This window comes from Macaca nemestrina, chromosome 11, assembly GCF_043159975.1.
Source record: "Macaca nemestrina isolate mMacNem1 chromosome 11, mMacNem.hap1, whole genome shotgun sequence".
Classification (NCBI taxonomy): Eukaryota; Metazoa; Chordata; class Mammalia; order Primates; family Cercopithecidae; genus Macaca; species Macaca nemestrina.
In genome coordinates this window covers 88,132,923-88,145,768 of record NC_092135.1, presented here as the reverse complement: position 1 = coordinate 88,145,768, position 12,846 = coordinate 88,132,923, and the positions used below count along the sequence as shown (strand labels likewise).

General features: G+C 36.4%; 1 protein-coding gene and 1 long non-coding RNA gene across 7 annotated transcripts in view; one reads left to right on the top strand and one right to left on the bottom strand.

Moving 5' to 3' along the window:
• The window catches only part of C11H2orf88 (chromosome 11 C2orf88 homolog), a 122,615-nt gene that overhangs the window by 36,501 nt on the left and 73,268 nt on the right, over positions 1–12,846 (bottom strand). The window contains exon 1 of one of the 5 annotated variants that reach the window (XM_071073079.1): positions 1,960–1,977. The exons of the other annotated variants lie outside the window; for them this stretch is intronic. The gene's annotated coding sequence lies outside the window, so the exon portion shown is untranslated. Of the gene's footprint in view, positions 1–1,959; positions 1,978–12,846 lie in introns of those variants that run through there. 5 annotated transcript variants of the gene reach the window in all.
• The window catches only part of LOC105468218 (uncharacterized), a 28,797-nt gene continuing 17,930 nt past the window's right edge, over positions 1,980–12,846 (top strand). For both annotated transcript variants that reach the window (XR_003015087.2, XR_011609927.1), the window contains exons 1-2: positions 1,980–2,081; positions 9,727–9,825. This is a non-coding gene — a long non-coding RNA (uncharacterized lncRNA). The remainder of the gene's footprint in view (positions 2,082–9,726; positions 9,826–12,846) is intronic.

Genomic DNA, 12,846 nt, shown 5'->3' with positions numbered 1-12,846 from the left:
TAGTAAATAATGGAATGGTTATACCTAGAGTCTACTTACTTGCTACTTGTTTAGAATGTGGGCCTGAGAAGCTGGGATGTGTTGCTTATGGAAAATAAATTTGGTATGATTTTAGATGCCTATTAATAGGTATGCTACTTGATAGGGTAAAGAAATGCCTTTTAAAAGCTGGTATAAACTACATTCTGAGTTCAGGCCTACTGGACCATCCATGTAGGACTGATTAAGGCAAATAAAGTGACAAATTAATATGTCACTGTAGGAAGTGACATATTGGTAATTTCTGAAGGCAAGAATTTCCTAGCATGAGGTCTTTCTTCAAGCACGAGCACAAAGAACTTACTGCAATTCATGGAATTCTCTTTCCACTATGTATATTTTATTTTAAAAAGTTTAATTTAATGATATCTAATAATCCAGAGAACTGAGTTGAAACCCTGGTTTTGGCCCTAAAATATTGAGGAGCTTTAAAAAATGTTCCAGTCTCTTAGAGACAGTTTGCTTATCTATAAATCAAGGATTTTCTAATGAATCATCTAAGACCAAATATAAAGTTACATTTAGTGTTCTTCATCTGTAAGTACTCAATTAGATTTCATTTAAAGCAAGTATGATTAGACTTTCATGTAAATGTAAATAAAATGTCACTGTCATATTATGAATTAAAAGTTACTTATCCATGCAATTCTTATACTTTATCTGTCTTGGAATCTTTCAAACATTTATTATCCCTCATACTGAAAATCTGTTTATAGTTAATATTTAGTATCTGTCTTTAATTTTTCAAAGTTTCTTCTTTTTTTTAAAAAAATCACAAATGAAGAAAGAGAGTTAATTACCTAAAACATTTTGCCTTAACATCACTTTCCTGAATCAGTGTAGGTCAAAAGTCTAGTCATACTTTCATTAAATGGGAAAGAAGTATATCCCAATATTCCAATTTGTTTCCCATTCCATGAGTTAAAACATGAGTTTCATTTAGTCATGTTTTATAAACCTCATGGGAGAAAATAAATTTTAAAGTCTACCATTTTAGCACAGATAAGCTATGCAATTTTCATAAGAACTATAAACAAAAGGCCAAGAGACTAATATTTGGGTTTGGCATTTTGATATAGGGATCACTAAAGAGAAACATGGACGAATATTACTATGACCATGGTTTAAAAAAAATCTTATTCTAAGCCTAGTGCCAACCAGACAGGTAGGAAAATCAGATAGGAGCAGAGTCTGGGGATATTAGAACAATGTCAAATAGCAGCCCATAAATGACCATGTTATTTATGAACTCTGAGACCATTAAATATGTAGCTGTTTGCAAAGCAACTTAAGAAATAGAAAGAAAAGATCAAAATCACCTAAGATTGAAAGTCACATCAAAACTAGATCCATGAAAACCTCAACTAAGTCCTGATTGTCCCTCTTAAATTCTCATAACTTATATCTTCAAAAATGAACTTACCCTGCCTGGATCTAAAGAAATGTTTCAACTCTACACTGAAATACTAAAAGAAAGTATTTGATGATGTTTTATTGGCAATGACATTTTAAACTCATAAAATTGCTTTCAATTTGGCATTGGCAAATTCTAGTTCACAATAGCTTAATGTTTTCAGATACAAAGACAGCAGTTTCAGAAGTTAAAAGAACAGACATTTAGAAGGGGCCAACAATGGCTCTTAAGAACAGATTGTTGCAACTTGTCTTTTCACATACTTTCTTCATTGGCTTCCATGTATGCCAAAAGACTGGTTTTATGAGTCAATGAATTTAGCCTTTTTTCTTAAAGTGATCTCTCAGAGATCACAGAGTTACTGGCAAGCTTTGTTGGTTTACATCATGTTGGCTAGAAGAATGTGGTTACGAAGCAGTCATCAGCCAAGGACCTTAGGGACGAGAGAACTTGGAACACTGAGCTTCACAAAACAAAGGGAGCTCAAAGAAATGAGTTTCACTCACAGCCAAGTATGACAGAACCACGACACTCTAGCAGTCCACATCCCAAGTTGAAGTAGGGCACGTCCTGAATTCAGGGAAGAAAACCTAAAGTCCCCAGAAATTGAGTCTAAAGAGTTTCACTTGTAAGTAGAGAGTAGATGTTTTATATTCATGAAATAATCATTGTAAGTGATTATATAGACAGTGAGAATACAAAGGCTCAGCACAACAGTACTCATCAACCCAGAACTCTAGTGAGCCTCCTGGGAGACTTTGCCCTTCCGCTCCACCACTGTCACCGTGCCCATATAACAAATACTGGAGGCAGGTCCAAGTGCCTGGGACCCTTAGGCAGTTATGGCACCAATATCATTTGTACACAGTTGGGTGGAGGCCAGTTGCTGGTAATCATAACTTTCCTTTACAGGGAGAAAGGCAAGTGCCTAATCCCAGCTCAGACCTCCTACCTTGTCTAGTGCCCTACACCCTTCTCTATTTTCTCAGCTTTGGTAACTCCCACTATTATCCTGCATCACAGCCCCTTGCACTGCAGCCTTTGGAATCCTAATCCCTTGCTAATCAACTTCCTACATCCTCATCTTGTCTTAGAAGTCTCTTCATCTCCAGGCTCTACAGGAATCCTGGGCCTCCCCTGAGGATAGCCCTTCTCCTGCAGCCTTCTCTCCAAAATGGATAGCAACAGAAATTCTCCTGCCCACTCCTGACTCCACACAGGGATGTTTCCCCTGCTTCTGTGAGGCTTCTGCCCTGTGATCATATCTGCTCTGCCTCATCACTTTTAGATCTGCCTCTTACACATGCTTTGCCATTCAGAGAGAACTTTGGGACCTGGGTCCACTATTTCTCTCCCCAACAGGGTCTGCATAATGCCAAGGCAATGATAGCCCGGGAGAACAGAATCAAAAAAGAAAAAAATAGCTTAAATGATAACACGATACTATGAATCCCCTCAGAAATTTACAATGTAATCAATATCATTAAAAGTAATGTAAATACAGTTTGTTTATGGCAAAATACATTTAAAGTATATAAATATTTACATAGACTCTATATACAAATTCTTACCATTTCCTATTCAATAGGTGAAACACACTGTTAAATTTACTTCATATTTGTTAATGTGAGAAATACATCACCAATTTTTTAAAGGAAACTGCTTGTTTGAGAGGTCTGCATACACTAAAATGTAGATTAAATTTTACTTCTGCTAAAAAACCCTGCTTTCAAGACCTGTTTGGAGCATTTCATTTTAAGCCTTATATGTAATAACTAAACCTTTTCTTGTCAGCATTAATTTGTTTTAAGTTCTAGAGACATGGGAGACATAGTCTTGAGGCGAATTTATAAAATTATCATTATTATGTCCCCATTAATATAAATTTTTCCCACAATGGATATAGTCTCCCCTTCCCTCAATTATCTATGCTCATTTAAAAAAATACAATTAAGTAATTAAAAACAAAGGCAAAAATAAAAATTATATAGAATCCATCCCCATCAGATAATCATGAAAAGTGGTAATTCCTTTATACAAAGCTTTATGAAATTATATCCAGCATTTTTCTTTTTTACCATGAAGAGTAAATGTAGTTCTTCCAAAAGTAAAAATGTTAAAAACCTAATATTTAACCTTCTTTTCTGGAGTACAAACCTACTCTAGATATATAGCATCCTGTGATGTGTGTGTATGTGTGTGCGTGTGTGCGTGTGTGTGTGTACAAGGTTAGGGAGTCATTTGTTTCATAATAATGTGATCTTATTTTCAACTGGCATAAAGAGAAAATGGAGAGATTTTGAATGTAGTTCTGTGAGGCCTTGGGTACGTTTTCAAAAACTCTCTGTGCTTTAGTTTCCTATCCGGTAAAACTATTACCACCTACCACATAAGGTTGTGGTGAGGATCAAAAGAGGGCCTAGCTCAGGGGAAGTCCTTAATAAGAACTAAATTGATTTCTTTTAATGGCTGTATGATACTAATGATATGAGTGTGCCATAATACAGTATATTGAGCCATTTGTCTACTGAGGGGCACTCACTCTGTCTCCAGTCTTCCATTAGTACAAACAATGACGCAATAAACGTAACTGGGTGCATACCTTACCTAGTAGTGATTTTATTTCCATGGGATAGATTCCTATGATGGGATAGGTAAATGTATTTTTAATTACAATGGATAATACCAGATTACATTTTTGAAAGACTGAAACAATGAACATGTCCACATACATGAGAATACTCTTCTTTTTCAGCAGCAATTTTCACTGTTGATTTTTGCTAGACTAATGGCTATGACATTATATATTGCTGTTATTTTATTTGCATGTCCCTTACTCCCAGCAAGGTTGAGCGTGGTTTCATGTTTATTGGCCATTTGGATTCTCTTTTCTGCAAATCTCTTTTGCCCGTTGTTTCTTTTTGGTTATTTATGTTTTATCCATTTGTAAGCACTTTTGTATAGTCCAAATCTTCTCTATCATGTGTTTCAAATAAATAATTTCCCCTAATTTATCATTCCCTTTTTAAAATTTTTCATTAAAGCATAGCACTCATTTTCTTTTGATTTAAATTTAATCATCTGTCAACAGATTTTGAAATTATGTGTGTCTTGTCCTTTATAACTTCTAGGTCCTATCTTGGTTAATCAACAACTTGAAGGATGTTTGTATGTATATAAAATCTATTATTTCTTTTTTCTTTTCTTTAATCAATCTGGAACTTATCTCAATATATTAATACTTTTTACCAGATTAACAGGATGTTGGATCAGCACCATTTTTAAAATAACCCATCTTTTCTCCTTTTAATTGAAATACCATTTTTATTAAATATCAAATATCCACATGTACTGGGTCTATTTCTGAGCCCTCTATTCTATTCTTCTGACTTATCTTTTTTTAAGCCAAAACCAAGGCCAATAAGGAGGTCATGATATGCTCCAATCTGGTGAGGCAGGTCACTCCTCACCAGTTTTCCTTTTTACGTTAATAATTCCATATAGCCTTTAAGATCACTTTATCTAATTCCCCAAAACCCTATGCAAATTTAAATTAGAATTGTATTACATTTACTTAATTTGGGGGGGCATTCATGTTTCTATGATAATAAATATACCTAAAAATTTATTATTTAATGTCCTTATGTATCATTTTATTATTTTTCAGGAGGTCCTTTAAAATTTTTTCCTCTTTTATAGCTTGTTGCTAGCACAGAGAAAAGTATTTTTAATCTATCCACCTTAGGTTAATTTCAACCTTAGTATTCCAATGACCATTCTAAAGCTCCTCGATGTTCAAGCTACTCTTTCTCCCCATTCTTACTTCCTACTTCATTAAAAAAAATTGAAGTTATTAGCTTTCCAGACTCCTGTCTGCACAATCACACTGAATAGCCATCAATGTACTCTGAGGAGCGCAAGTTCAAATGCTGGCTTTCTCTTCCAGTGCATGTATGGTTCTTAAGAAATCCTTAGAAAAGCAGGGGAAGTGTCTCCCTACTGCACATTTTACTCAAGTAGGAGACCTGCCTCCAGACACAGATCTCTTCTATACTCCCCAGTTAGCTCTTACATAGGCAGTCCACCTCACAGCCTGGAGTAGATCTGGTCCCTACCCAAATGGCCACAATATTGTGTAACTTCTCCCTAAGAGTGAAGTTTATTTCTACTCTTTGAATCTAGACTGCCAGGTAACTTGCTTTGGTCAGTGGAACATAGTTAGATGTGAATTTTGGGATTTGTGTGCATGCAATAAGTCATATACTTCTATCATAAAGCAAAATGTAGCCCTGTGTTGTATACAAGAGACACTTCTAAGACAAGACAATTCAATCAGGATAACACTATGAGCAAATATGAACTAAAAGAAAGCACAGGCAGTGATTTTAATCAGTAAATATAGGACTCACACCCAAAAGCAATTTATAAAGACTTTTAAAAAATGCTAAGTATGAGAATTCACAAGGAAGATAAGTTATGAATATCTGTGTACCAAACAACTTAGCAATTACTTGCATGAAGTCAAAGCTATAGAATATACAAGGAGAAACAGAAATACACTAAAAATAAGACAGATGAATTCACTTTCCAAACTAAAATACAGCAAATGGTTAAAAAAATAAGAAATGAAAAGAGTAACAGAAACAAAAGGGATTATGAAGCTGCTTTGCACAACTCTGTGCAAATAAACTTGAAAACCTGGAAGATGAAACAAATGATTTTTCCAGGAAAACTAAATCATTCAAAACTCATCCCAGCAGACTTAGAAATTCCACAGGGGTCAATTACTATAGAAATTAATATATTATAGAAGCATAAGCATAATCAAAAATATCAAGGTTAAATGCTGTAAGATAATACTGAAATTTTGTGTTGAAATTGAGGGAAATCCTAAAGAAGAGGTTGCAAAATAGCTTAATTATTGCTTACATATGTTGCAAATATCTCCTCAACTCCAAAATGTACCCATCTCATCTCACAGAGGAATCTTTAGAGAGTAGGCAATGCTATTTGAATTGTTCCAGATTTTAGAAAAATGAAAAATTCCAGACTATAAGTTATAACACTGATGATACTAAAGCCTAATAGATTGCAAAAAAAGAATTATCAGCTTTAGTTATGAATATCAATTCAGAAGACTTAATAAAATATTAACAAATTAGCACATTAAGAGAATAATATACCATGATCAAGTGAGATTCCTTCTCAATGCTTGTGTAAGAATGCAAGAATAACTCAATAATACAAAATATATTAATGTAATTTACCATATTAATAAATTTATGGTGGAAATTTTTGTTTATATTTATAGTTGCTAAAAGGAATTTAATAAAAATCAAAACTATTCCTGATTTTTAAAAAAGCACTCAAAATAAGAATTGATGAAAACTTTATACTATTATACATATTTTATCTTAACTTTAAGGCTGCTGATTTCCTAGTGGAGAAACACTGAAGATATTCTTCCTAAAGCCTGGAACTAGACAAAGATGCCCAAAATCACCCCTACTAGTTAACATGTTCTAATTGATTGCCTATACCTCCAATACCATAGAAAATTAGAGGTATAAAAATTGGGGAAAAAAAATTTCTATATTTTCAGATGGTATGATTGTACACCTGAAAAATCCAACAGATACCAAATGAAAATGATTATAAGAAAATTCAGCAAAGTAGCAGGATATAAAATTATTAATACACATAAATTAATAGTCTTTATATATGTAAACAATGACTTAGAAATAATGGGCAAGTGGCCGGGCACGGTGGCTCACGCCTGTAATCCCAGCACTTTGGGAGGCCGAGGTGGGCAGATCATGAGGTCAGGAGATTAAGACCATCCTGGCTAACATGGTGAAACCCCATCTCTACCAAAAACACGAAAACTTAGCTGAGCGTCGTGGTGGGCATCTGTAGTCCCAGCTACTTGGGAGGCTGAGGCAGGAGAATGGCATGAACCCAGGAGGCAGAGCTTGCAGTAAGCGGAGATAGCTGCACTCCGGCCTGGGCTACAGAGTGAGACTCCGTCTCAAAAAAAAAAAAAAAAAAGAAAAGAAAAAAAAAGAAATAATGGGCGAGTAAATCCCATATCAATAACAACAAATGACAAAGTATTAAGAATTATTTAAGAAATATTCAGAACCTAGAGGAGAAATTTTCTAATAAAAAGGATACAAAAGTTAACTTAGACAAATGTAGATTGTGTTCTTTGACAGAAAGACTCATTATCATAAAGCAGTTGTATTATATTTATAAGTTACTAAGGAACAATAATAACAAAAAATACAGATTTTCTTTCCTGGAACTAGACAAATCAATTATAAAATTCTTATGGGGGAAAAAGTGAACAAAACATAGCCTATGAAATTCTGATTAAAAAAAGCAATAAAATTACTATTCTTTTTAGGGGTTTAAACATACTGTAATGCATCAATAGTTAAGAGTGTGGGATTGGCTTATGAAAAGACAGACTAATGAAACAGAGTAGAAAAAGTCCAGAGAAAGACTTAAATGCATATGGGGATTTAGTGCACAATGAAGACTGAATGCCAAATCAAAGTTACGATGGACTTTTAAATAAATAAATAGCGTTGGGAAAATGGAGTGGCAAGTTGAAAGAAAAGAAAGCCAGTTCTGTACTCACGCTATGTTATGGGGATACAGAAATAGGTCCAAATGGAGCAATGATTTGAATGTAAAAAAATGAAATGTTAAAAGTATTAGAAAACAACATAGGTGATCTTTGTTAGAATCATGGGAAGACCTTTCTTTCTTAAATTAAAAATATTTTTAAATTTTTTGTAGTGATGGAGTCTCATTCTGTTGCCCAGGTCTCAAACTACTGGCCTCAAGCAATCCTCCCAATTTAGCCTCTCAAAGCACTGGAATTAGAGGAGTGGGCCATGGAGCCAGGCCAAGACCTCTGTCTCTCTCTCTCTCTCTTTTTTAAATTGAGACAGAGTCTCACTCTGGAGTGCAGTGGTGCAATCCCAGCTCACTGCAACCTCCGCCTCCCAGGTTCAAGCAATTCGTGTGCCTCAGCCTCCCAAGTAGCTGAGATTACAGGCGCCTGCCACCATGCCTGTCTTATTTTTTATATTTTTAGTAGAGACAGGTTTTCACCATGTTGGCCAGGCTGGTCTTGAACTCCTGGCCTCAAGTGAACTGCCCACCTTGGCCTCTCAAAGTGCTGGGATTATAGGTGTGAGCCACTGTGCCTGGCCTGGCCAAGACCTTTCTAACTATAAATCAAGTCTGGATAGTTGCTTAGTTTGTTCATTGCAGCAATATTCACAATAGCAAAGACATGGGATCAACCCAAATGCCCATCAATAATAGCCTGGATAAAGAAAATGTGGTACATATACACCATGGAATACTATGCAGCCATAAAAAGGAACTGGATCATGTTCTTTGCAGGGACATGGTTGGAGCTGGAACCCATTATCCTCAGCAAACTAACACAGGAACAGAAAACCAAACACTGCATGTTCTCGCTTACAAATAGATGCTGAACAATGAAAACACATGAACACAGGGAGGGGAACAACACACACTGGGGCCTGTCATGGGGGATGGGGAAAGGGAGAACATCAGGATAAATAGCTAATGCATGCGAGGCTTAACACCTAGATGATGGGTTGATAGGTGAAGTAAACCACCATAGCACACATTTACCTATGTAACAAATCTGCACATCCTGCAAATGTATCCTGGAACTTAAAAAAAAAAAAAAAAAAAAATCTGGATAGCATAATAGTCAAATGTAAACACAAATAAACCAAACATTTATGTATGTCAAAAATATCCCATTAGCAAAATCAAAACAGAAATGACAAATAGGAAAGACATTTGCAATTCATAGCACAAACTGAGTGCTTATATGTATTCTTATATAAAAACTTCTAGAAATAGTGAATGAAAAGGCTAATTTTATAGATAAGTAAGCAAAGAATATGCACGAATAGTTCACAGAAAAAAGAAATACAAAGAGCCACTAAAAAAATGAGATGATGCTAAACTTCACCAATAAAAATGCAAATTAATATTACACTGATAGAATTCCTCAACTATCTGATTGGCAAAATCCAAAACTCCTATAGTACTTATTGGAGAGGCTATGGGGAAACAGACACTTTTAAATATTGCTGGTAGGAGTAGAAAAATGGAATAATGAAAAAAAAAAAAAAAGCAAGAGATCTTGGCAGACAGGAAGCAGGACTAGATTGCAGCTCCGACAGAGCAGTTTGCAGAAGCTCTCATTTGAATTTTAGCTCCAGATTGGCTGCAAGAACAAACCTGCAATCCCGAGAGGACCCACAGACCCTCTGAAGGAAGTGGACTGATCCTGCAGGACCCAGGACCCAAATACCGTAAGTGCCCCAACTGCAGAATTGGGAAAGGGAGACCCTCCTCTCCCAAACACGTCCCCACTGGAGAGGCTGAAGGTCTGTTTGTGGGAGAAATTTCTGACTTTACCTGGAGCTGAGTCAATTTGGAGAGCCGAGTGATGTACAGTAGTAGAGGAAGCTGCGGAAAGGACCTGGGAGCTCGCTGCATCCCCTAGCAGGCCATTCCTGCCTGGCACCACAGAGATCCATCAGGAGGGTGACCAGAGGAGCAGGGGGTGAAACTCCACAGGGAGAAGGAAATCTCTAGCTGAACTTTGAAAGAATTTGAATGGGTTGAGAAGCCTCCTGGCCAGAACTCGGGGGAGGGTACAAATCCAGTGTGCAGCCAAGCACTTTTCTTTTGCAGCTGGAAGGTGGGTAGCCCAGGGCAAGTTTTCAAAACTGTTATGCTCTCTGCCTGGAAAAAGACTGGGGGCTGTTGTGGGGGGCACAGTGGGCGGGAAACTGGCCCTTCAGTTTGCATGGGAGCTGGGTGAGGCCTGTGACTGCCAACTTTCCCCCACTTCTCGGACAACTTGCATGACTCAGCCAAGACAGCCATAATCCTCCTAGAGATAGGCAGCAACACAATAATAGTGGGGACTTCAATACTCCACTGACAGCACTGGACCAGCCACTGAGACAGAAAGTCAACAAAGAAACAATGGATTTAAAGTATACCTTGGAACAAATGGACTTAACAGATATATACAGAGCACTTCATCCAACAACTGCAAAATACACATTCTATTCAACAGTGCATGGAACTTTCTCCAAGATAGACCATATGATAGGCCATAAAACCTCAATCAATTTAAGAAAACTGAAGTTATATCAAGCACTCTCTCAGACCACAGTGGAATAAAACTGGAAATCAACTCCAAAAGGAACCTTCAGAACCATGCAAATATATGGAAATTAAATAACTTGCTCCTGAATGGACAGTGGGTCAAAAACAAAGATGGAAATTTAAAAATTATTTGAACTGAATGACAGTAATGGCACAACCTATCAAAACCTTGGGATACAGCAAAGATGATGCTAAGAGAAAAGTTCATAGCCCTAAGCACCAACATCAAAAACACTGAAAGGGCACAAACTCACATTCTAAGGTCACACCTCAACAAACTAGAGAGACAACAACAAACCAAACCCAAATCCAGCAGAAGAAAGGAAATTACCAAGATCAGAGAACTAAATGAAATTGAAACAAAAAAATACAAAAGATAAATGAAAGAAAAAGCTGGTTCTTTGAAAAGATAAATAATGGGCGTAGTGGCTCTTGCCTGTAATCCCAGCACTTTGAGGGCAGAGGAAGGTGGATCACCTGAGGTTGGGAGTTCGAGACCAGCCTGACCAACATTGTGAGACCCCATCTCTACTAAAAATACAAAATTAGCCAGGTGTGGTGGTGCATGCCTGTAATCCCAGCTACTCAGGAGGCAGAGGCAGGAGAATCACTTGAACCCGAGAGGCAGAGGTTGCAGTGAGCTGAGATTGAGCCATTGCACTCCAGCCTGGGCAACAAGCGTGAAACTCTGTCTCAAAAAAAAAAAAAAGAAAGAAAGAAAAGTAAAGAAAAGGTAAAATTGATAGACCATTAGCAAAATTAACCAAGAAAAGAAGAGAAGAGAAAAAATCTAACCTCACTAAGAAATGAAACAGGAGATATTACAACGGGCACCACTGAAATATAAAAGATCATTCAAGGCTACTGTGAACATCTTTACACACATAAAGTAGAAAACCTAGAAGAGATGGGTAAATTCCTGGAAAAATATAATCCTCCTAGCTTAAATCAGGAAGAATTAGATACCCTGAACAGACCAATAACAAGTAGCGAGATTAAAATGGTAATTAAAAAATTACCAAAAAAAGTAGTCCAGGACCAGATGGATTCACAGCAGAATTCTACCAGACATTCAAAGGAGAATTGGTACCAATCCTTTTGATACTATTCCACAAGATAGAGAAAGAAGGAACCCTCCCTAATTCATTTTACAAAGCCAACATCACCCTAATACCGAAACCTGGAAAGGACACAACCAAAAAAGAAAACTACAGATTGATATCCTTGATGAACATTGATGCTAAAATCCTTAACAAAATACTAGCTAACTGAATCCGGCAACATATCAAAAAGATAATCCACCATGATCAAGTGGGTTTCATACCAGAGATGCAGGAATAGTTTAACATATGTGAATCAATAAATGTCATTCACCACATAAACAGAATTAAAAACAAAAATCATATGATTATCTCAATAGATGCAGAAAAAGCATTTGACAAAATCCAGCCTCACTTTATGATTAAAACTTTCAGCAAAATCAGCATACAAGGGACATACCTTAATGTAATAAAAGCCATCTATGACAAAGCCACAGCCAATATAATACTGAATGGGGAAAAGTTGAAAGCATTACTGAGAACAGGAACAAGACAAAGATGCCCACCCTCACCACTCCTCTTCAACATAGTACTGAAAGTCCTAGCCGGAGCAATCAGACAAGAGAAAGAAATAAACGGCATCCAAATTGGTAAAGAGGAAGTCAAACTGTCACTGTTTGCTGATGATATGATTGTTTACCTTGAAAACCCTAAGGACTCCTCCAGAAAGCTCCTAGAACTGATTAAAAAAAAAAAAAAAATCAGCAGTTTCCAGATACAAGATGAATGTACACAAATCAGTAGCTCTTCTGTACACCAACAGCAACCAAGCAGAGAATCAAATCAAGAACTTTTACAATAGCTCCAACAACAACAACACCACCTTAGAAATATGCCTAATCAAGGAATTGAAAGACCTCTGCAAGGAAAACTACAAAATTCTGCTGATAGAAATCACAGACAATACAAACAAATGGAAACACATCCCATGCTCATGGATGTATAGAATCAATACTGTGAAAATGTCCATGCTGCCAAAAGCAATCTACAAATTTAACACAATCCCCACCAAAATACCACCACCGTTCTTCACATAGTTAGAAAAAACAATTC